We start from the raw sequence: 26215 nt of genomic DNA on the forward strand, positions 1-26215 counted from the left end.
CTCATTTAAACTTCAGTGTCCGTGGAAAGTCAGGGCAATGGCTTTCTTTCTTCTTTTCTTCAGTATCACATCTATCTCTGTAGCCTAGGTTACTCTCGAACTTGCTATACAGCTCACAGTTCCCCAGCATTATCATCCAAAGTGCTGGGATTCCAGACTCATTTCTCCACACCCAGCAATAACATCTTTCTGTTTGGGATTTTTGCACTGGACACACTGACAGTTGTAACAGCTCCCTAGCTGACAGACAGGGGCTGGAGAGCATGCAAGTAGCATTGAAGTATGAAAAACGGCAGGAGTGAAGGCCAAGCTGTGTCCGTAAAGGTGCTACAAAATCTTAAAGAAGGTGATGGTCCAGGAGGAAATGCTGGCACCAACTCTCATTCACGGCCCCGAGCCTAATGTGCGTTTGAGGCTTTTAAAGTCATCACCTCGCCTCACTGTCAGCAGGTGTTTGGGCTACTGAGTGGCTGTAGGCCTTGGTCTCTCTATAAGCACACAACACTTAAATATCTCTCGTTTCTAGAACCCTGATTTATTTTGAGATGAATAATAACGATGCATGAAAGGGCTCCCTGAACAGTCTTAAAATCTTTTGAGTTTTATAAGTCTAAAATATGAAAGGCAAATGATCTTATTTAGCATTACCAACTATTCCTTTGCAGAATAATCTGCAGCCTTCATTCTCTTAAGATTCTGTAATGACAGCCTTTAGTAGTGACTTTATATGTGATGTATCAATAAGCACGTGTACAACAAACCATCCCCAGACTCTATGACTTCTTTAACCAGCATTTATTATTACTTAAGGATCTGAAGTTTGGTTTCAGCATAACTCAGGAATGATGGGATTCATTGAGCTTGACTTCCAACTGCGATTTGGGGGTTAATTTTTCAATACTTTCCTTGGATCGTTCCTACCTGAGCAATGTTCTTTTCATAATGATGTTCAAGAGTCCAAGTTCATCTGCTAAGCTGAATTTCACATCCCAGCATTTTAGGAAAGCTGTATGTGGAAGACCAGCAACTCTGGGGCAGAAAAGCACTTTCTTTCCTTAGTAGAGGGAGAGAAGGATAGCATACTGACCTAATCCAATCAATATCAGCAGGCTTGCTTAGTGTAGACTATAGAATGCTGAGCGCAAAGCCTTCTGGGGAAAACCCACTTCTTTCTTACGTGTTGTCTATATATGGTGAGATGGCTTAAGACAAAACCACCAGGGAGATTATTTAATAAGTTATTGATTATTGATTCACTCATAATATATTTGATGCCTTTCCCAAAATCTACCAAAACAAGGCGCCTAATCATTGGGAATAATGAGGGAAAAGTCTGCTGCCTGAAGCCCTTCTAAGGGCATTTTGGGTAAAGAGAAAAGGCAAACAATCTTAAGTACTAGGGAGACAAGTATGAAGGTGGCCAGGGTGGTTGTTTTTAAGGTTTCTTGGGATTGTCTGTGAATCACCTTTCCATCCACAACTTAATTGCAAAGCTCTTAGATGCAGTCGTGTGGTGAGAAGGAGGGTCCCTTGTTGTCTGTATTCCAAGATAAAAAGCAAAATGGGAGAAATGTCATGCCGTGAGATTTTGAAATGATTGATGGTATTTCAAACTTAGGACTTCTAACCGTGAGGGGCTCCTTGGTGTTGACAGGCAATCATTTAGGCTGTCCTTGGTTTGTGACAAGTCACTTAATGCCCTGTTCTCAGTTTGGACATCTTAGATGAGCTCCCGATTCTGAGTTCTGATTCAATGATGGAGTTTTCAGGACACGGGTTAGACTCTCCCCAGTCCTGCTGATTCTCAGGGACCAATCTCATCTCTGCCTTGGTAGACAAATGTTCTCTTCTGCTGAATGCATTTAAACCTGCTGTTACCCTGTAGCAGAACTGCATATTTCCTACCCTTCTACCCCTACACACCACAGACCATTCTTTTGCCTGGCTGCCCCTCTGCTGTGATGAGTCTTGAGTACGTGTGTGTGTGTGTGTGTGTGTGTGTGTGTGTGTGTGTGTTGTGTATCTTTTCTAATATATCAGTTTCCTCTGTGATTTTTTTGTTTATTGTCGTCGTCATCGTCGTCGTCATCATCATCATCATCATCATCATCATCATCATCATCATCATTATCAATTTGTCTTCTGTGACGGCAAAGTTTGATTTTTCAATTCTAATGGATTAAGGAAATACCTAGAAGGGCTGAAGGGCTGAGGATACAACCCAGCTGCTAAGTGCTTGCTTAGCATGCTAAAAACTCTGGGCTGAATTTTGAGCGATGCATAAATTCTAAGCTAAGTCCTTCAGAGTTCTCTGACCCATACATAACACCTGACTAGCGTGCTTAGTGACTTCACTCCCAAAGAGTTCCCTTGCCTCCCATTGTAGTAAGTTACCTTTCCTGTTGCTACGATAAAATATCCATCAAAACAATTTAAGGAATGAAGGGACTTTTTTAAAATTGGATATTTTATTTATTTATATTTCAAATGCTGTCCCCTTTCCCGGTTTCCCCTCCACAAACCCCTTACCAGGAACTTCCCTGAAGGCAAACCTGTCCAGGTATTTTCAAGTACAGCTGGTGTGTGCTACTGCCCCCTGCTGGACCACTCTCTTCCCTTACCCTGAGTTACTAATCCTTAAAGGAGACCATGTGACATCAGGGGCAGAGGGATGCACAAGCCAGGAGACAAAAAGGATCACAGGACACTACTAGATGTGAAGAGAAAGGCCGGAGATTGGTTCTCCCTGGGAATTCTGGGAATGAACCAAACCTGCTGCTCGGTTCTCCCTGGGAATTCTGGGAACGAACCAACCCTTCTGCTTCTTACCTTTTAGTTTTGGGATCCAAACTATGAAGTAATAGATTTCTTACATTTATTTTAAGCCATTCAGCAATGGTATCATCACTTCCTGGACCCCCCTCACCCCCAGGGGATATGGTCCAAACCATCAGTGGCTGCTTAGTCAGAAATTTCAAGACCCCTGCTGTCTCTGCCTCTCCAGAACCCGGATCACAGCATCACACTACCATCCCTGATTTTTTATGTGGGTTCTGGGGAAGGAACTCAGGTCATCGTGTTTGTGCAGAGGGAATTTCACCTACTGACTTACCTCCCCAGCCCTGAAATACTATATAGTCTTACATATTTATAGTAACATTTAGTTTACAAGTTAGGCACAGGATGTATTCATCTAAAAATTGATCAGTAATAACAACTGATAATAAAACAGCATAGTTATATGTATTATGAAAAGTATTGACAATGTAGTCTCAGTTTAACACTTAAGACTATGACTGGGCTGGGTGTGGAGTCAGAGCTTGAAAAAGTGACATTTTTAGGTAGGGATAAATGGTGTCATTTGCTCTGCCTCTCAGCTGTGTCACTGCTGTGCTTGATTCTGAAGGTGAGAGTTTGGTGTGAGGCATATTTCAATGTATCCCCCCAATGCAAGTATGGCTCTTGGTAATAAATGATCCTCCAAACCTCCTTTTGGATTGTTTCATTCTGGGTTTCTGCCCCCTCACCTTTGAGATGGGAGAGCTGTACCCTGAATGTCTATGAAGCGCCCAGCACATCCAGCCTCTCCTCTTCCATTTTGACTCCCAGAGCCACATGGGGCAGGAGCCTTGTTTGTGACTCCTCCTCAGTCAGAGGATCAGTCTCTTGTCACCTGAATTCATTTGGTGCCGTTCCCTGAGGAGGTAAATGCGATACAGGGGAGCCAGAGGTATCTTTCCCACAACATTGTCTCTCAGTGAGTCAGAGTTCTACCTTGACTTGGGCTCGTAGTCCCAGATCACAGTTTGAGGCCTGGCAACTCGGTGACACATTTCAATTGCCTCCTGCACAATTTGAAGGCTTAGGGCAAGTTGGGTCCTTAGAGTGAGGGTCTGTGAAGTTCTCACTGTCAGCCAAACTCAGCGCTTCTCTCATGTTGAATGGAGGAATGACCAGCCCATTGAGGTAGCCCGCGTGCCAAGAGATATGGCTTCTTTACATTGCTGGATGTTATCCTACAACAGTGGCCATGGCCACATCCCTCAGGTCACGTTCTGCTGTCCTAACTGTTCCTGCTATTCTCTGAACACCCCCCCCAAATCCCACCCCTTCCTAGTGTGACCGTTCCTTCCCTCACAGCAGCTCAGCTGTGTGAGCTGAGGCTCCACCATGAGCAGAGAGTATCTCTTCTGTTTATTGATCCTTAGAACAACTACAATCAACAGTTGCTTTCTTGTCTTACCCAGTACTCACCATAACTTGTTCATTCATTCATTCAATATTTACTGAATGCATAATCAAGATACAAAATAATATTTTTAGTCTGCTTCCCTGAGGGTGACAAACTGGGTTTTCTTCATTTATAAATTCCCAAATGCCTTAAGAAGCACCCTGTAAATATTTGCGGAAAGAATTTGGAATTAAAATCATATCACACTGCTTTGTGGTGCTCTGTCTTCCTTTTTAGTTTTGAGGGCTGTTTTTATAAGACACAAACATATATAATGTGACAGACTGGGGAGATGGTTGGGTCAGCAATGGTTGCTGAGTGAGCCTGAGGGCGTGAGTTTGAGCCCCAGAACCTATGTGGTCTAAGTCAGACATGGTGATGCTTGTACTCTCACAGAGAGTGGATCTATGGGGCTCACTTGCCAGTTGCTGTAGCCTACCTGGTAGGTTCCAGGCCAGTGATAAACCCTGCTTCAAAACCAAACCAAACCAAACCAAACCAAACCAAACCAAACCAAACCAAACCAAACCAAACCAAACCAAACCAAACGAAACGAAACCAAACGAAACCAAACCAAACCAAACGAAACGAAACGAAACCAAACCAAACCAAACAGTAAATCAGTGGGCTGCCTGAGGAATGTCACCCAACATTGTCTTCTAGCTTCCACATGAATATGCATACACGTGCACCTGCGTGCGCGCGCGCGCGCGCGCACACACACACACACACACACACACACACACACACACGTAACTCCAGTTTTTTCACATGGATGCAGACACTATGCTAAAAGAGGCAAAGTGTAAGCAAGCTGCTTGGCAGAGGGGCCAGGCACGCCCTGGAAATGTTACAAGTGTTGACAGGAGCATTTGGATCAGTGCTCGCGGGGGCGAGTGTTTTGCCGGGTCCTTTGTTTACCTCATTTCCAGGCCAGTGGGGTGTGTCATCTCCTATTTTAAAACACTGGGGCTAGGGAGATGGCTCAGCATTGAGGAACATGTGTTGTGTTTGAAGACCAAAGTTCAATTCCCAGCACCTACACCAGTCGGCTCACAACCACCTCCAGAGGATCTGATGCCCTCTTCTGGCTTTGATGGAAACGCAGATGCACACAGGCATACACACATACATAAAAATAGTCGTTTAAAATCCCAGGACCTGAGCCTGAATCCTAGGAGATATCTAGAGCTTGTTAGGAAGCTCATTCCTCTTGGTCAAACAGTGAGAGGTGACGGGGGTTCTCTTTGTCATTTTGGTAGCTGCATCATAGATCATAACATTGCTGTGCAAAGGCCGAACGAGGCGGAAGAATTTTAGTATGTGCGCAGGATGTACATGCTTTCGAGGTAAAGATGGAGGAGCTGGGTAATTTTCCTGCTTTAAAATTAACATACAGAAACACGGAAGAAACATAACCTTCCGATGCCCGTAGACACAAGAAAAATTAAGTAGTTAAGCAAAAGTCATCAAGTCTGGCTGCTGCCAACAGAGGGTGATAGCTATCTTCCACTAAAGGATACACCGGACTTGAATAGACGCCATTTAGAGTGGAAACTGTATACCATTACATGCAAAGTAGAATAGCAATACAGAACACAGACTGTCAATGTCCAGCGTAAAGTCTTTAAGAAAACCGACCTTCTACAGACAATCGTTGATCTCTTTCCCCTCCTCCTCCCCCCTCTCCCTTCTCTTTTTTCCTTCCTTCCCTTCATCTTCAGGGTTCATTAGTTTTGCTGATTAAATACTTAGGTGACTAATTGGAGTCTGGAGTGACTATCAGGCGAATCATTCCAGCACTCCTTGAGGTTTATTTCCCGTCACTGAATTTTACGCTGACAGCTCGAGTATAATCTTGCTGGGTGCCCAGTTTTTGAAACAGGATTCTGTTTAGACACTCTAGGTGAGCAGCCAGAGAGAGACTCCCCTGCACCCTGGGCTCCTCTGTGCCTTCTTCTTTCTTGCTGTACCACACTAGGATGAGTGGTGCTGTGCTCCGGTTACCTCCCAGAGAGCATTCTTTTTTGTTTTTTTTAATTTAATATAATATTTTTATTATTCTTTGAGAATTTTCTTTTTTCTTCTTTTTTCTTAATTTACATTTCAAATTTATCCCCTTTCCTGGTTCCCCCTCTGGAAACCCCTTTTCCCATCCCCCCTCCCCTGGCTTCTATGAGGGTGCTCCCCCACCCACCTACTCCCTGCAGCTTCCCCACTTTGGCTTCCCTTGACAGGACCAAGGACCTCTCCTACTGATGCCAGACAATGCCATCCTCTGCTACATATGCGGCTGGAGCCATAGATCTCTCCATGTGTACTCTTTGATTGGTGGTTTAGTCTCTGGGAGCTCTGGGGAGGGGGAAGTCTGATTGGTTGATATTGTGTTCTTTCTATGGGATTGCAAACCCCTTCAGCTACTTTAGTCCTTTCTTAAATGCCATCACTGGGGACCCCATCCTCAGTCCAATGGTTGATTGCGAGCATCAGCCTCTGTGTTTGTCAGGCACTGGCAGAGCCTCTCAGGAGACAGCTATATCAGGTTCCTGTCAGCATGCACTTCTTGGCATCCATAATAGTGTCTGAGTTTGGTGACTATGAGGGAAGGATCTCCAGGTGGGGCAGTCTCTGGATGGACTTTCCTTCAGTCTCTGCTCCATACTTTGTCTCAGTATTTCCTCCTGTGAGTATTTGTTTCCCCTTCTAAGAAGGACTGAAGCACCCACACTTTGGTCTTCCTTAGAAGACCAAAAGTTTGGATTCTCTGCAGTGTGCATCCTACGAAATGTCTAGACAAGCGTTGAGCTTCACAGCACCACACAGAACTGTTTTACCCCATTACCTCCCCTGACCCTTGCACTCTGCCTGTTCATCCCTTTCTCCACCTAACCTCTGCCAACCAGCTACCTTTTCTCAACCCTCAAAGTCTGTCTTTGCTGGATGCTACCACAGATGGATCTTTTAATGTTGACTTCTGATGACTCAGTCATATACATTTAAGTTCCTTCCATGTCTCACTTTATGGCTTGATAGCTATTATATCTTTGGTTAGGAGCCATATCTCATTGTCTGAATGTGCTACTGTTTGTTTATGCCTTCACACATTAAAGAAAAGTCTCTTTCCAGATTTAGCAATTATAAGTAAAGTTACTATAGGTATTAGTGTGCAGGTTTTTGTGTGGGCATAACTTTTCAACACCTTTGGATAAATAGTAAGGTTGCGGAATGCTAGAGAATAGTTTTATAGGAATCTGCAATACTGTTTTCCACAGCGGCTCAACCACTTTACATTTCTACCAGTGACAGGTGAGCTTCTTCTCTTCACATCTTCCTCAGTATTTTGTGTTTGTCACTGTTCTGTAGTTTGGCACTTTAATGAATGTGTGGTGGTATCTCATTGTGTACGTGTGCATGTGTACATGTGCATGTGTGTGTCTGTATGTGCAGTTATTATCCACATGCATTTGTGTGTGCATGTGGGTACATGTGTGTGTGCTCGTGCGCATGTGTATTAATGGGAGAGGTCGGCCTCAGATGTTGTTTGTCAGACACTGTCTCTCTTTTGTTTGGGGAGAGGCAGGTTCTCTATTGACTTTCTACATAGGCTAAACTGATGACCAGAGAGCCCCAGGGGTCTGCCTGTCTCTGCTTCCCCAGGCCTGGCATTCCAAATGAAGGCCACCATGCATGACTTTTTCTTTTTTCTTTTTTAATGTGAATTTCAGTAATTACTGACTGAGCCGTCTCCCCAACCCATCATTGTTGTCTGAGTAATTAATTTACAATCAAATAGTATAGGTCTGTGGTCGACACTCAGGGTATGGAGCACCTAAACTACAAAGGAGTCTCTCATTTTTCTCTTGAGAGAACAAGGTAGACAGTATAGAATGCATATTTCCTGAGCTGCCAAGAAGTTTTCAGGTCCCCCCCTCACACACACAGTTGAGTTGGTAATAATAAGAATCAAATTCTATCAGAACTGTGACAAATATCCTTTTGAAAACATCACGTGGGCTTTTTTTTTTCTATAGAATTGGGTTCTTTTTCTTTTCTTCTGGAGATGGGGCCGTATGGAACTGTGGTGTCCTCAAATGTCTGTTCCTCAAGCCCTCACCACTTAAGTGTAGGAATGACAGGCGTGTGTCACTGCGCTCAGTGTCTGCGGTGTGTTGGGGATTGAATCCAGAGCTTCCGGCATTCCCCCAGCTGAGCCACAACATTGAGTTCTTCGTTTGATATTCAAACTATACGGAGTCCACTGCTCTTGCAGCAAACAGTGCCCGGATGTCAGTGAGTGTGCTGGATTACAAGTGTTTGCCCTTGAGGAACGATGCTTTGGGATGTTTCTGAGATTGTGTCTAGGGGGCTCAGTGATTTACACTCTGTGGGTGGTCATTGAATGTTTGCTGCCACTTTGGAGGTTTCAAACTCTGTAAGTGATAAAGAAAATGGTGCTAGTTATGCGGTTTCAAGTATTCAGTGACATTTTCTGTCTGTGTGGACTGCACTTTTATAGGGCACCATTTTGGACTCCAGTAATGATTTTCCTTCCCTGGGTCTATACTATCTCTGCTTCTTAGAATGTGCCTACCATATCATGGAGAGCCAAGGCTACTCCTAGGATTCCAGTATTTGTGGTGATTGTGGGGGGAATGCAGTGGCGAAATCAGCTTCCATTGTGGCAACATTTCTGATTGAGGCAGAAAATTCTGAAAAGGTCTGTGACACAAGAAGCAATGCTCATCACCCAACAACGAATATCTTGGATAAAATTACACATGGCCATTTCTTCCCTCTTCAAATGGTTTGAGACTGTGTTGTATGCAGATGCTAGTCTTGAACTGGTTGTTCTTGGGAGACAGCCTGGAGTTTTCCTGTGCAGGAAGGGGGTCTTTGTATGAGTCTGTCTTCCTTTCATAGCTACCCATTACATGAGCGTTCTACTGAGGTGCACACTCTTCCTAGCATCTGCATGTATGTGAATTCCAGTGGCTGCTCTGGCCTCTTTCTGCTGGCCTTTACAATGTCAGCATCCTCTGTCCTCTGGGATCTAACTTACTTAATTCTCTTGTTTCTGTTTCCCCATAACTTACTATGTTCCCTTGATTAACTCTTACCTTTCAGGACTCACTTTAATGTAGTTCTTAGTTCTTGATTTCACTGAAGTCTTTGTAGTTCCTCATCTGCTTATACATCTATTCATTTATCCATCCATCCATCTATCCAACTATCCATCCATCCATCCACCCACCCACCTATCCATCAACCCATCCATCCATCCATCCATCCATCCATCCATCCATCCATCCATCCACCCACCTACCCACAACCCTTCCATTCACCCTCTCATCCATCAACCCATCTATCTATCCACCTATCTACTCACCTATCCATCCACCCTTCCTTCCAATGGGGCTTTATCTTGGACAAAGCAGTATATAAGGTAAAAAAAAAAAAATCCGTTTTGGTTCAGTTATCATGCCAGTAGAAAACCTGGAGACGTTCACATTTACACAACAAAATGATTTTTGATTTGTTCAACGCTTTGTGATGAGAAGCTCCCAGATGCTGACATTTACCAGCTCAAGATAAGCAGCCCCAAACAGCGCACCATCTGCACTAGAGGTTAAGCACTCCTGATAAACCACAGAATGATTGGGGTCAATGAAAAAAGGACCTTCTTTCTTATTCCATCTGTGTGCACATATGGAATGACTTTTAATAACTTTGCTGTACTGAGAAAAGAACCAGTGTAACGCAGACTCCAACTCCAAGGGCAAAACAATCTGCTGGCAACTCGACTTATAAGTTGACCAGGAAGGTAACTTCTGCAGAGCCAGGCACTATTCTAGGCACAGGCATGTGTTACCCTGCCAGATGTCTTCTTGGTACTTATGCATGTGTAAGTCTGGTCAGAGAAAGACTGGGAAGGGTAGGATGAGGGATAGGAGGGAAGGACAGGCTGGTTTCTCCTTGCGGTAGGTAATTGCCTGACCTCAACTCTGTTCCCCCTTCTCCTCAGCCATCCCTTATAAAGGAAGCAGTATAAGGAAAAGAGAGAGGGTTATAAATGTAATGAATTATTTTTATATAAAACTATTTAGATAAAACTGTTTCTTGAATAAAATAAATTGAGGCTAGCATTGGGAGTTATTCAGTATTAATTATATGATATTGATTATAATTTTACCCAGATGACTGGCAATTTCATATCTTTTAAGCAAATAATAAAAATGAGTGCTTCAGGGTCAGTGAGGACTTTAGTTATTCAAACGATGCCTGTCAGGGTGCACCAACAATCTAGATATGGCTATAAGCAGACACAAGTAAAATAACCATTATCTTCCAGAGTGAGTTGCAGTAGAGGTGTGAGAGGAACGTGTGGTGGTTAATAGGACACGCAGACCAGAGTCCAGGCACTGCCTTTATACAGTTCCGTGCTCTCAAGCAAATAACATGTCACACAGGCAAAGAGATACACACACGCTTCCTCCAGCCGAGAATGGTGTGGGGAGGGTCAAGCAGTGCTGTGGGGTTCCTGTCAGATGGACCCAGTACAAATGCTGGATGCCCACGTCACATGTTGTTCTGTGGCTGACGGTGAGAAGTTTCTTTCTGGCACTGGTTTTGCTTTGGCCTTCTGTGGGCATCATCTAGACTTGGGCAGGGTGCAAGCCTCTTTCAGGGCATCTTAGGGGCCGCAGGGGTGCTTTGCACCTTACCGGCAGGTTTGTTATTGCTTCAGAGACTCCCTGAAAGAACCTGTTAAAACTCAAGAAAGTTCTAGAAAATGAACAAAAAGGACTCTCGAAGATTTTTCTTCTCAGCGGTAGATTTTTCACCTGTCTGAGCACTTTTGGAGTTCAGACGCATGGACTTCAGTGAGAATGTGGAATGTGGCTTGGGTGACCTCTCCATGGAAACCGCCCACAAGACAAAGATGTGGAGTGAGAGAAAGAGCCGTTGCTTGTCCATCTGCCTTCCTCCATGAAGCTGGCCTTTCCCTTCTTATGAAAGGCTCTCCTGATCCTTGTCACCATAATCAGGGACTTTTATTTCTCGGCATGGTGCTCAAAGTTGGGTCTGCTCCCTGAGATGATAGAAGTGCAGTTAAATGAAGCTCTTTTTTGGAGCCAATGGGCCGGATCTTAAGCCTTCCTGAGAATTTAAGTGTAATTTACGAAACTGGAAGAAATTATTGAGTCTCTGTCCTAATCCCCTGAGAATTTCTGTATTCACTCGAGTGAGTAGCTTTAATCCTCCATGGTACCTGCGACCTCTGGATGGGATTCTTAATTACCAGAATCTAATTTCCTCTTCATGGGCACTACCTGAGTAGTGTCTGTCGCTCAAGTAAACTCATGTGAAAATAAAGTATTAAAATCAATAATTTGACTTTGAGGTGAAATGGAACAGAAAAATAACTTTCTAGTTTGCCTGGTCCTCAGTCCCCAGTCCTTTGTCGCTGCATGAAGATGAAGAGCTGGCTTGTGCTTCCTACTATCTCTGAGCTGTCTACCCCTGGGATATATATATATATATATATATATATATATATATATATATATATATGTATATATATATATATATATAGCTATGTATACACTCACTCACTCACTGGAGATGTAGGGTAAAGGCAGCTTCTGTGGAGATGTGGTGGGGTGTATGTTAGCCTCTATACTTCCTGGGAGCAAAAGCAACATGACAGTACCACTCCTAGGTACAATTCCCACCATGGCTCTGGCTCAGGGAAAGCATGGGCTAGCTCTGCAGTTGATCACTGCAGGTCCAATTAAGTTCCTACAACCTTAATTCTCATTCTCCTCAACATGTTTGTGGAACTTGCCTAAGTCCCATGCCTTTGGGACATCTCTTCTGACTTTTTACTTCTCCAGGGAATCATGAAAACCCAAGCTGAGTTTATCGGTTGTTTACTATCATCACAAGCACCAGTGCCACTGTGCATCATAGCTTCTTCCTGTGACGTCAGGAATAACATAAGTTGAGCACAGGAAGTTATCCGTGCCCTAACAGTATGGCACCTATCTCAACTGGCTGGAGGTAAGGGCAGAACTACCAGCACTTGTTGGCACTTCTCAACACTACATACATCCTCCAGTTAATTGTCAAAATGATCCTTTTTCTACTGAGGCTCTCCCACCAAACCTTTATGCTTCTGGACAATGTCACAGTCACAGGCATGCCAGCTCTGTCCACGACCCCCAGGCTGAGCTCCACCTCCTTGGAGCACTGGCTGTGCTGCTCTTGTGCCCTGTAGCATTGTTGTTCTTTCTGTTTTGTTATCTTCCTATAGATGGTGGAGGAGAGAAATGAAAACGGCAGGGTTGCAGTAAAGAGAGTGTAGCAACACAAATGCTTCAGACCTTATCATCATTTTATTTGAAAGGAGGAAGAAACTCCATGAAGAATTCTCCAACCAGTGAAGGTGGCAATCACTCTTCTACATTTTTAACGTTGAAATAAATTTATTTATTTATTTATTTATTTATTTACTTACTTATTTATTTATTTATTGTGTGTCTGGGAGGAGGGCGCTCGAACTGTGGTTCCTGTGTAGACATCAGAGGTCAACTTACAACTCTTTCCTTCTACCATGCGTGTATTAGGGATTGAACTCAGGTTAGTAGGTCTTGGCAACAAACCCCTTCGCCCACTGAACCATGCCATCGACCTTCATTCTGCTAATTCTTTCATAAATATTTGAGTGCCGAGCACTGGATCATGGAAAGGGAAATGGATATGCAAGAGAGCTAACCCAATCACAGAAAGACATACATGGTATGCACTCATTGATAAGTGGCTATTAGCCCAAATGCTTGAATTACCCTAGATCCCTAGAACAAACGAAACTCAAGACGGATGATCAAAATGTGAATGCTTCACTCCTTCTTTAAATGAGGAAAAAGAATACCCTTGGCAGGGAAGGGAGAGGCAAAGATTAAAACAGAGACTGAAGGAACACCCATTCAGAGTCTGCCCCACATTCGGCCCATACATATACAGCCACCCTATTAGACAAGATGGATGAAGCAAAGAAGTGCAGACCGACAGGAGCCGGATGTAGATCGCTCCTGAGAGACACAGCCAGAATACAGTAAATACAGAGGCGAATGCCAGCAGCAAACCACTGAACTGAGAATAGGTCCCCTATTGAAGGAATCAGAGAAAGAACTGGAAGAGCTTGAAGGGGCTCGAGACCCCATATGAACAGCAATGCCAAGCAACCAGAGCTTCCAGGGACTAAGCCACTACCTAAAGACTATACATGGACTGACCCTGGACTCTGACCCCATAGGTAGCAATGAATATCCTAGTAAGAGCACCAGTGGAAGGGGAAGCCCTGGGTCCTGCTAAGACTGAACCCCCAGTGAACTAGTCTATGGGGGGAGGGCGGCAATGGGGGGGAGGGCTGGGAGGGGAACACCCATAAGGAAGGGGAGGGGGGAGGGGGATGTTTGCCCGGAAACCGGGAAAGGGAATAACACTCGAAATGTATATAAGAAATACTCAAGTTAATAAAAAAAAAAAAAAAAAAAAGAGTAGCTTTCAGATACCTATTTAGTAGGGAAGCTCCTCCCCAGCCCAGGTGGGTACAGCTTTAGGGAGAAAAACAAAAGAGATTAATCTGTGCTCCAGGGTCAATTTAGGACAAGAGTCTGAAGCTCAGAGGGATAATTGCTTTGATCCTTAGTTCCCAGCTCCGGTCTTCTTGGCCTCCACAGCATGCCCTACAGTCAGGGATGGGCCTTATCATAGATATGCAGAACATTCCCAGAATCCTGTTGGGTTCTCAACAGTAGGCATCAAGGTAGAAAAGTACTGTTGCTGGCCATAACACATGTCGTGACTCGTGCCTGCCATTCCAGCACTTACAGGGCTGAGGCAGGAAGATTGCTATGGGTTTGAAAAAAAGCTATAACTTCCAAGTGAGAGAGAGGGAGAGAGAGAGAGAGAGACTGCCTTAAAACAGCAGCAGCAGCAGCAGCAGCAGCAGCAGCAGCAGCAACAGCAGCAGCAGCAGCAGCAACAGCAGCAGCAGCAGCAGCAACAGCAGCAGCAGCAACAGCAGCAACAACAACAGCAACAGCAACAACAGCAGCAGCAAAACAACAGCAGCAGCAACAGCAGCAACAGCAACAACAGCAATAACAGCAACAACAACAGCAGCAACAACAGCAGCAGTAACAACAGCAGCAGCAACAGCAGCAACAATAGCAGCAACAGCAACAATAGCAGCAGTAACAACAGCAGCAACAATAGCAACAACAACAGCAACAACAGCATCAGCAATAGCAACAACAGCAACAACAACAGCAGCAGCAACAACAACAGCAGCAGCAACAACAACAGCAGCAGCAACAACAACAGCAGTAACAGCAGCAACAGCAAAACAACAACAGCAGCAACAGCAGCAGCAACAACAGCAGCAGCAGCAACAACAACAGCAGCAGCAACAACAACAGCAGCAGCAATAGCAGCAACAGTAGCAACAACAGTAGCAGCAACAGCAGCAACAGCAGCAACAGCAGCAGCAACAGCAGCAACAGCAAAACAACAACAGCAGCAACAGCAACAGCAGCAATAGCAAAACAACAGCAACAACAGCAGCAACAAAAACAACAGCAGCAGCAACAGTAGCAACAATGGCAGCAACAGCAGCAGCAATGGTGGCAACAGTAGCAGCAGCAACAGCAGCAACAACAACCCCAAACAGAAAGTGAGATCAAGCTAATGAATTATTGACCCTTTCAAGTGTGTGTATATCTTTGCAATGACTGTCCCTGCTTGCACTGTTACCACTGTGAGTTGTTGATGTCTTCTTGGCCTCTACAGCATGCCCCTACCACTAGGGATACATAAATATGCAGAACATTCCCAAGACCCTCAACAGTAGGCATCAAGTAGAAGAAGTATCCATTGCTGGCCATAAATCACATTTATAGGCAGTTAATCCTGATGAGATGGTTTGACTGCCTGCTTGCCCTGCCTGGAGGGGAGGACTGAGAGCTGCAGCCACATGGGCAGCATTGGTATCTCTCGCACAGTCAAGCTGAGGGTTCTTCAGAGTTGAGGCAACACTTCCATTATGCAATGCTTTCTCGCAAATGTGCTTGCCACTTAACTTGCTGTCTGAGATTGTAGATATCCCCCAAATGCTCATGGCTATCGGTGCTGCCTCCTAACACATTTCTCTTGCCAACTGGCAGTGCTAAAGATCCATAATGTGTCTTTTGCTAACTGGCAATATTTTTGAAATTCACTATGTCTGAAAAGCAGTCATCTGGAACATTCTGCAGGGCAATTTCTAGTCTCAGCTCTTGATGAGGGAAGGAAAGGCGGTACGTGGAAATCAGATTGTATGATGCTGAGAGCTGACTTGGGGTTCTATATCCCCTGAGTGCTGGGAGCTCTGACAGCTTAGGCACTGGCAATTTGGGGTTTTGTGTTCCCTACAACATGACATTTTAGATTCATTTTTTTAAATTGGATATTTTATGTATTTACATTTCAAATATTATCACCTTTCCTCCTTTCCATCCTCTCTCTCCCTGCTTCTATGAAGATGCTCACACACCCACTCCCACCTCAACATCCTGGCATTTCCCTACACTGGGGAAATGAGCCTTCACAGGACCAAGGGCCTCTCCTCCCATTGATGCTCGACAAGGCCATCCTCTGTTACATATGTGGCTGGAGCCATGGGTCCATCCATGTTTACTCTTTGGTTGGTGGTTTAGTCCCTAGGACCTCTGGTATGTCTGGTTGGTTGATATTATTGTTCTTCTGATAGGGCTGCAAACCCCTTCAGCTCCTTCAGTTCTTTCTCTTAACTCCTCCATTGGGGTCCCTGTGCTCAGTCCAAAAGTTAGCTGCAAGCATTCTCACCTGTATCAGTAAGGCTCTGGCAGAGCCTCTCAGGAGCCATCCATAACAGGCTCCTGTCAGCACACACTTCCTGGCATCAGCAATAGTGACTGGGTTTGGTGGCTGCAGATGAGATGGATCCCCATGTGGGGCAGTCTCTGGATGGCCTTCCCTTCAGTCTCTGCTCTACTCTTTGTCCCTGTATTTCCTCCCCTGAGTATTTTGTTCCCCCTTATAGGAAAGACAGCTACATTTTGGTCTTCCTTCTTCTTGAGCTTCATATGGTCTGTGAATTGTTTCTTGGGTATTTGGAGCTTTTGGGCTAATATCCTCTTATCAGTGAGTATGTACCATGTGTGTTCTTTTATGACTGGGTTAATTTCACTCAGGATGATATTTTCTAGTTCCGTCTATTTGTCTAAGAATTCTATGAAGTCATTGTTTCTAAAAGCTGAGTAGCACTCCATTGAGTAAATGTATCACATTTTCTGTATCCATTCCTCTGTTGAGGGACATCTGGGTTCTTTCCAGCTTCTGGCTATTATAAGTAAGGCTGCTATGAACATAGTGGAACATGTGCCCTTTTATATGTTGGAGTATCTTTTGGGTACATGCCCAGCAGTGGTATAGCTGGGTCCTCAGGTAGATCTGTTTCCAATTTTTCTGAGGAACCGCCAGACTGATTTCCAGAGTAGTTGTACCAGTCTGCAATCTCACCAACAATGGAGGAGTGTTCCTCTTTCTCCACATCCTTGCCAGCGTCTGCTGTCACCTGAGTTTTTGACCTTAGCCATTCTGACTTGTGTGAGGTGGAATCTCAGTGTTGTTTTGAACTGCATTTTCCTGATGACTAATACGTTTTAGAGTCTTAAATTTAGGTCTCCTCTTCCCTTTGTTCTAGGAACCATTATAGCCATCATGAAGACCATACCTTCCTCATGTGTGGCACAGCCAACAATCCTCACTGCTAGCTAGCACCACAAATATGATGCTCTGCAAAAACAAGACGTGAGGAGATTTCTCCTCATCCCATGTCTGCCACCCTTAGTTGTCTCTTTGCCCTGTTCTTGCAAAGGAAGCAAAATAGTCCCCAGTTGTTGGCATTCCCATTCATGAAGCCCTGAATAAAGTTCTGTGTAGTGAGAAAATTCAGGTAACAGACTTGGGTACTTTATAGAGGAGATGTCCCTGCTCGCCATAGAATTCCAGCATCTACCTCTTCTTTCTCCAGAACCCAATTTTCTCTAAAATATATGGTTGCATTTTCATTTATTTATTGTGTCTAAATGTGTGGCATGGCACACATGTGGAGGTCAGAGGACAATATGTGGCGTGTGTTGTTTCTGTCCATCACGCTTTGCCTGGGGATCAAACTCGGGCTGTCAGCATTGTGCTTTCCCAGGCTGAGCCATCTTGGCATCCCTGAACCCAGCTGTCTAACACAGCCCTTTCTTCCATGGCCGTACCCAGCTCACATGACTCCATCACTCTTTCCTGCTTGTTCTTGCTTCTGTTCTGATGTGACTGGCTATCCACCTCCCTGAGCTGCTCAGTCAAGGTTTCACTGCGGTGTCTGAAACTACAGCTGTGGATGGTGCAGACTTTAGAAAACTCTCCTCCAGGAGTGACAAGAAAGGTTCCTCCTCCATCAAGCCACAAACACCAAGTGAAACGACAGAGATACGCTCCAGGTTTGGAGGAAAGTTCAGCATGTGTTTTAGAGGATTCTCTGCCTGGTCTGCTCTTCGTTTGGAGGGTAAGTTTGAGGATCTCTCTTGCTTTTTAATAGTTTACCAGTGGCACAGAATATTCTAGCATCTATTTGATCTTAATGATGAGAAAGGTAGAGAGAAGGCTGGATGTGGTCAACATCTGTTATCCCAGCACTTGAGCAGTAGAGACAGGTGGGTTGGGGAGTTTAAGGTCATCCTTAACTACATAGTGAGTTTAAGGTTAATCTCAATAGCCAGAAGCTGGAAAGAACCCAGATGTCCCTCAACAGAGGAATGGATACAGAAAATGTGGTTTAATCTCACATAGCCTAAGCTATGTGAGACTACCTTAAAACATCGACAAAGTTAGAGCTATCCACTAAAGAAAGACAAAAGAGGAAGGAGACGGCCTTTGTAGAAAAGTCCACTTTTGGTTCCGGTTACTGTATTGTCATTGCTCTTGTGTGTCCTCGTCACCACTCAGAGCCTCCAGGAAGACACAGGGTATGGTGGCATGTAATTAGAATCCTAGCACTTGAGAGGCTGTGGCAGAAGCAAGTGAATTCAAGGCTAGCCTGGTTTTATATAAGTTCAGGCCTGCCCAGGATACCCAATGAGATTCTATCCTCTGGATGTTAAAACACACTATATTTATCTCTATCTTTCTATGTCTCTGTCTCTATCTCTGTCTCTGTCTCTATCTCTGTCTCTGTCTCTACCTCTACCATCTACCATCTACCACCTTTATCTATATCTATATTTATATCTATATATCTATATCTTTGATATCTATATGCATGGAATCATGAAAGAAAATTTCCAGTAAAAAAGTTGTTGTAAAGAGAAAAACAAAAAGAAAAACTTTGGTTGGGACCCCCCCTCCTTTGAGCCCAAAGTACTCCTTTCACTTCTAGGGTCTTGGGCAAGGGGCAAGGAAGCCAGAAGCGATTTGAGTGGGTCAAGTTTTCAAGTCACGTAGGGCTCAAAGAGAGAGGCCAGGGAGAGTTTAGTGAATCTAGTCTAGCCAGGGGCAGAACATGTTCTAATGATAAGGAGGGAATCTGCAGGGGGCTCTTCCTACCAACTCACAGACTGCAGACTGCATCTTACCTCAGCCTGGGGCACCCTACAGAGCTGAGCAGGTGCTGAACAAGGGAGGGTGGGGGTTGGGGGGTCCGGGGTGGGGAGCTGGGGGCTGGGGGATGGTGTGTGCACGCTGGGAGGGGGGCGTTAGATCTTTTTTCTGCCCCCATTATCCTCCCCTCCCCCTCCTCCTCTCTCCCTCCCTTGTGACCCCCCCCCCCAAGGCTGGCGTTTCTCAAGTCTCCCAGCAAGCTATACATCATGAAATATTGATACGGTTCCACTAGACTGCTGCACCTGACATTTGATTTATAGCTTTAGGTGTTCTTTTTTAATTCTAAACAGTCAATGAAGGATGAAAGGAAATGTCATATTTGCAGTGTTCAAGCTCATAGTGGACGCTCTGAAGCCAGAGAGGTAGCTGCCTCAGGTAACTTGGTGCCAACTATTTCTTTCCTGGCCCTGCATGAGTGGGGTTTCCAGGGACTTGGCTGTGACACCACCACAGGTGGAGACAACTCCCTCTATGTCCCAACATTTCAAATATTTATCACATTAAATATCAACCTCTAGAATATTGCCTTCGTTTAAGCTTTTCACATTCCAATGATTTTTTATTATTTCCATCGACCAAAATAAATGAAGAAAATGTTTTAGACTGCACTTGAAAGCATGTTAAAAAATCAATAACTGGATTTTAAAAGATTTAAAATGTCTTGAATACATTCATTTTTCAAACATTTTCCCTCTGATCTTTAAATAGCTTTTCTTGGAGCATAACATTTTTTTTTTTTTGGAAAAGTCAAATATGGAGCATTAAGGGTATAATTACCATTTTAATTATAACTCAATCATCCTATCTGTTTTGCATAGAAATTAAAGCTTTTATGTCAGGATTTTGGGCACTCACAAATGTTCAGGAGCAATTAATGTTAAAAGTTTAATGGCTTTTTATTTTTTTACGCCGGGTATGAACTCTGCCATCCGTTATCTCCTCAGCTGGAAAATCAAGGCTGTGTCTGTTTGCTATTTGGTGTCTAAGCTGACTTCACTTCCATATTTGAGTTCATCCATGTATTTTAAGAAGTACAGTGGGATTGGGATGCTATCACAATGGGCAAGAATGCTCCCTGCACAGGCACGAAGACACGAGTTCAAGTCTCAGTGATCCACATAAAAAAGCTAGGTGCAGCTGTTATGCTAGTTACCCTTGTTAAAAACCAGTGCTGTGGGAGGAATAGGGAAGAAATAAAAGAATTGCTGGGACCTGGTGATTGCCTGCCTACCTCCAGGTTTAGTGAGAGACCTTGTATCTGTAGACTATGGCCAAGAGAGATAGAAGACAGACCATAACGTCTTCTGGCTTCCTGCATGTAGGTGATTGACTATATGACCACATTCTCACATGTGCCTATATACCACCCATTCACACTAAATAAATAAATAAATAAATAAATAAATAAATAAATAAATAAATAAGAAAAATAAGCACAGTATTCAAGGGTAGGAACTAAGTGGCTAGGGTTTGAGTCCTCCCATCTGCCACCTTGACCCAGTTGCAACCTCATTCCACCTCAGTTTCCTCATCCATAAAATGGGGTCATAGCGATCCATATCCTGTATGACTGATGTAAGACTTGGGATATGTATACGATGCTGGGCACAGTGTCTGGCTCTCGTATACATCTGGCCCTCACTTTATGAATTCTATGAGACCTTTATAACTGTGTTCTAAAGTCATCTCAGTCAGTCTGGTATATTGATTTTCCTCCCACCCTGAAAGCACTGTTTTTTTTTTGGTTTGTTTGTTTTTTTAATGGCAGAACCTGTAAATTCTTTGTATTCAGGTTATGTGAAGCCGTTCTTACTGAACCAGGAAACAGTATGAACGTCTCACAGGTGGATGGACAGGGCTGTAATCTTTTCCTTCTCACTCCGCCCCTCCCCTTCTCCCCTCCCCCTCCCCCCTGTACATACATAGTATGCAGTTAACAAGGCTGGTTTCAAAAGTGCCCATTCTGCATTAATGAAAGTGCCATTTGGCTAAAACTCAAACTAGATTGTCATTGAACCTAGGCCCTGAGAATGAAATCCGGAAATGATAGATTTCCCCCATCATTCTGCTGCTGATGAATAATGTGCTTGTTCTGAAGCCCAAGGTTGCAGTTTTGAGTGTGTGTGTGTGTGTGTGTGTGTGTGTATGCATGTGCACACTTGTGTGCAGAATGCAGCCTCGCCATTTTTCTCCCAGTTAGCCCCCCAATCTGAGATCTGGTCCATTTCACCCTGAGCTGCTGCTTCTGCAGCTGGAAGGGAAAAGTCATTTTTATGAGCAGTGCCGTGGCAAAAAATAAAATAATTCCATTTTTATAAAGGCTGTTGAAAAGGCCCCTTCTCTCCCCCCACCCAGCAATTTTTTTTTTTGCTGACTGCTTATTTATGTTGTACTTTTTTATTTTTGCCAATTTTTATGTTTCCAGTTTCTCTCTCTCTTGTACTTAACATCGTATTTTTCTACTCTATTAGGGGAAAAATGACAATGGAGGCAGGCAGATATAATTTAAAGATAATTATATCACATCCTCTATACCTTGAGTCAGATAACGTCCCTGAGAGTTAATCACTGAATATTAGTTACACAATCAAGCATAATCCTAAACATAATTACATAATCACCAAGAGCCCGATGTGCATAGTCAATTGGCTTTGTAAGTGATCATGTGGCCTGGAGTTTTCCAGGACAGTGTGGATCTTGTGTGAGTTTATTAATTCTGCAGAAAGAAAAGAATGATTAACTCTCTCAGCACATGTAGCTTAATCTTAATAGCTCTATAAGGTTTTCCCCAGATTTGAGATCAGTATTGAGAAAAACCCTCTGTCTTAGGCACCAATCTAAGAGAGCTGCATGGTGCCCTCAGACATATTTCATTTTTCTGTGCTACGGGGTATTTCCATCTACCCTTCAGATCCAGTGGGCAGTGCCCAGGGCTTTGTGCCTTTGAAGTCAGGTCAAGTCCACTACTTGGGGCATAGCAAAGATGGGAGCTGAAGAGAGTTATTGGTTGGCATTACCTGCTGTGGCCAAAGGTCTCTTGGACAAGTGTCAGCTTCCCTGTCCGCATTCCATCTCTAAGCCTCCATATTTGTAGCATCTGGTTAGCCCTCCCACTGTGCTCATTCCAGGCGATTAGTTCCTTAGTTCTAGCTTCCTCCAATATCCAGGGTGATTATGCTAGTTTTCTGCAAGATCCTGGTCCATTAAAGTAGTCATTTTATAAGACTACCCTCTGTGAATTATGTTCAAGATGTTTGTTATTATATATCTACCTCTTAGCTGGGCAATTTAAGATGATGGAAAATAAGCTGTAATTCTGTTACATAAAATGAAATGCATGCTATTTCCTGATATTTAGGAATGTTGTGGCTTCAATGTGAAATGCCCTCTCTGGGTTCCTGTGTTTGCACTCTTGGTCCCCAGTTGTTGGGGCTCTTTTGCAAGGTGATGAAACCTGTAGAAGGTGGAGCCTCATTGGAGGAATTGGGTTACTGGAAGTGTGCCTTGTTAGCCTGGTCCTACTTCTTGTCTACCTTCTGTTTTCTGACTATGGGTACAGTATAACCACTCATTTCCAGGTCTTGCTATCATGCCTTCTCTGCCATGATAGACTGTATCCCCTTGAACCATAAGCCACAGACAAACTTTACTTCCTTAAGTTGCTTCTTTTTGGGAATTTGGTCATATCCATAGGAAAAGTAACACAATGGGTTTCATAGTACCTAAGCAATCCAAGGAAGAGGAAAAGCCATCCACAGAGATGTGCAGTGATTGACAGGTCATAACTTCTGTCAGTGGAGAATGTGATGCAGTCTTGGGTCCCCGGTGGTCCATTTGCTTCTGCCTTTTTTTGTGACCCACGATATACTATACAGTCTCTCTTGAATACCGATTGCTCCATGCACACCTCCTATCCTCAGTGCTCAGGAAACACATCAGAAGAGGAGGAGGAGGAAAGAATTTAAGCTGGAGAATTAAGGGGAATACTGGGAAATGCTGTACTCTGGCCACATCATAGAGATCTCATTTGTAAAGACATAGTAACCGTGGTTACCCACATGCCAAAGACTAAGCCAGTCAGAATTGCTGTAGCCCCACCCCATACTGAGGATCCTTAGGCTGTCAATAGTTGCTAGGGGGAGGAAATTGTTCTTTTTTGAGGTTATATCCCCTGGTAAAATTCTAGTTTTAGTGAATGGTCCCAGACCCATGCACTTATGTAAAAAAGGCAGGGGGGATGAAGTTGGGAGGGTGATATGTTGGGGTGGATAGAAGGAATTTGGACAATGATCATATCTTACTGTATACATGTGTGAAACTCTTAAGAATGAAGAAATTTTACTGGGCTCAAGATATTAAGAATATTGGAAAGTCAAACTCAAAAGTAACGAAATATCAGATGTATTCTCCATTTTGGGGAATAGTTTGGAATCATTGAGTAGTTCATTCATGAATTTATGAACTCTGTGTACGCCCCCTCCCTACCCCCCACCTCATTATGATGAACATGTGGCAGTGAATTCAGACAGCAAGCTGCCTTGGTAGAGTTCAAATTCTGTTGTGACCGCTCAGAGTCAGTCTTCTCATTCATAAGTGGAGGTGACAAGGCTTTGCTCATTCAGCTCAGGAATGAGATGGAGACGGAGGGAGCTGCTGTTGGGAAGGCCTTTCTGTGAACTCAAGAGTGTTGTCAAACGTAATTTGTCCTTGTCAGAAAGAATACCAAAGAGTGTGGGATTCTCTTGTTACCGTGTCAGCGACAGACAGAAAACAATCTAATTCCTACCCTCGTCACTAGAAAAAGTCTTAGAACACAGCCCACAAATTCCAGCGGGGTGAGAAGAGATTACCAGTCTCCAGACAGATGTCTTTTCTAGTATAAAATTGTTCAGAAAGGACAGGCTCCAACAGCTTGTAAATATGGCTAATGGCCTCGTTTTCTGTTTTCTGCCATGTGAATCCTTTCAAAATCCTACCTGACAGTAAAATAAGACGAAACCGGTACCAGAATCAGGACCTGGGAGGCAAGATTGGTGTCTTAGAACAGACCCTATTAATTTATAGATATGAATTGTGTGATGTGACAGAAGGGTATCACAAAGTAGTCTGCAGGAAAGTAGGGTTTGGTGAAGGTTCTTAGGAAGACTGCAAGCATGTGCATGCGTGGGCTTGCCTTTGACTCACTCCCTACCCTATGTGGTAGAAAAACTAGTAACGACCATGAAAGGGGCCTGAGTTATAACTCATCTGGTTACAGTGCCTGTCCAGAACCATGTAAACTGAATGAGTTAGAGCACACCTATAAGCCCAGCACTCAGGACGTCAAAGCAGAGTATGAACATACACCACATTTTAGGGCAGGGAAAAGGTTCTCCAAAGCCTAAAAACAATCGAATGAATTGGCTGTTACACGGAGAAACTACACAGACACTGATTTTTTTCTCAGTTCAAAAACTGTCCCTAAAGGATCTGGTTGTGGCTCAGTGGTAGAGCACTTGATGAGCCTTAAACTTAGGTTTGATTTGATTGCCAAAACTGCAAAAGCAAAATATGAACAACAAAAACTCCCATCACAGGGAAAACAAAAACCCCAACACAAAGGTATATACTAATCTTTGTATCACAAGCTTGAGTCTGTTTCAAAATAAATATGAGTGAGTGAAGGAACATCTAGGGTAGGGGTATAGCTCAGAGGTAGCACTCTTGCCTAGAACACGGGAGGACCTAATCTTTAGTATGACCAAAAAAAAAAAAAAAAAAAAAAAACCAAAACAACAAACAACAACAACAAAACAAAACAAAACAACAACAAAAATCTCCCGAACCCGAAGACTTATTCAGACAGTGATGATGGATTCATTTGCTCTCAAAAAATTATTATCATCACAATATGTTTATTAGCAAATCACTACATACGTTCCTCTCACATGAGACCATGAAAAAAGAGCCTTCTTTTTGATTAATGATACTTGATAATTTCCCCTTTAATAAAACAACGCATGTTGCCTCAGGCACCAGGCCATTTTGTGCTGGGTCTTAGCACCTATTTTTACATGTACTTTCTTTCTGAGACATTGTTGTTCTCCTAGGAACTAGACATTATGTAGCATATGGAATGAAGGTATGCAGTTGAAGTCTAAGATGGTGTCTTGTCTTTCATTTTCCCTTACTAACGTATTTCCTTGGTATATGTTGAATGCATTCATGCATTTCTGTGCATGTATGTGTGCATTTGTGAATGTATGCAGATGTACATGTGTTTGTAGGTTGGTGATGAACTTTGAATTTCTCCCTCAGTCACTTTCCACCATGTATTTTGAGATAGTGTCTCACCAATTTGGCTGTATTTTTCCGGGATGCGAGCAGAACAAAGACCACTTTATCAACTGAGCTACCCTCCCTGCCCCACTAAGTTTCTGTACCAGGAACAGCCTATCTGTGACTGCACATCACACAGATCATGGGGTTTATGCTTAATGTGGGCTATTGTCTCCAGCCACCCCTTACCACCCATTTCCTAACACTCCTCAGACACAATGTGGTTTCCAGATGCTTAATCCCTCTTGTGAAAACAGCCTGTATACTGAAACTCAAGTGCTTACCCTAGGATCCATGGGTGCTTCATACAGTGCCAGGGTCTCAGGGACTTGTTGCTGAGAGCAAGCCCTTAAAAAAAATCCTCTTGTTGCACTGTATTCGGTGACCTGGTACTTACTACATAGTTTAAGCTGGCTTCAAACTTGACACAATCTTCCCTATCAATCTCCAAAGCCTTGAAATTACCACACCTAGAAACACTGTTTTAACTCAGCAGAGTGGGGCTTTAGGAAGTACTTGAATCTTAAAACCATCTACAGTTCAGGGTGTGGTACCCCCATTGCTCCAATTACGTCATGTAGATACCACACACTTTTAGGTGAGCCGGTTTCTGAGCTCAAGGGATAACACAATTTCATCTTTTCATTTGTTTCCTTGGTGAAGGGCAAATGTTCTTTCTCAGGCTAAGAACAGCCAGATGGTGGTGTACCAGGCAGTTCTTAGTCATGCTGGAAACTATTGAACAATGATCTGTGAAGAGGGACTTTTCACAGAGTTATTTGGTCATTTCGGAGTTGACTTTTTAACTGTCTCTGTGCCAGATAACAGCCACTATGAAATTTGTGGCCTGTTTGTTAGGACCTCTTGCTTCCTTAGTAGGACAAAGTGATATGGTCAACTACAAAACAAAGGGCAGACGATAAGGGCTTT

General features: G+C 43.7%; 1 protein-coding gene and 1 long non-coding RNA gene across 2 annotated transcripts in view; one reads left to right on the plus strand and one right to left on the minus strand.

Moving 5' to 3' along the window:
• Adarb2 (adenosine deaminase RNA specific B2) overlaps window positions 1-26215 on the minus strand; it is a 538180-nt gene that overhangs the window by 115029 nt on the left and 396936 nt on the right.
• LOC134482734 (uncharacterized) lies at window positions 11173-12736 on the plus strand. Its single transcript, XR_015641320.1, has 3 exons — window positions 11173-11474; window positions 12127-12292; window positions 12546-12736. It is a non-coding gene; the product is annotated as an uncharacterized LOC134482734 (long non-coding RNA).

Source organism: Rattus norvegicus, chromosome 17 (assembly GCF_021556685.1).
Source record: "Rattus norvegicus strain SHRSP/BbbUtx chromosome 17, alternate assembly SHRSP_T2T, whole genome shotgun sequence".
NCBI lineage: Eukaryota > Metazoa > Chordata > Mammalia > Rodentia > Muridae > Rattus > Rattus norvegicus.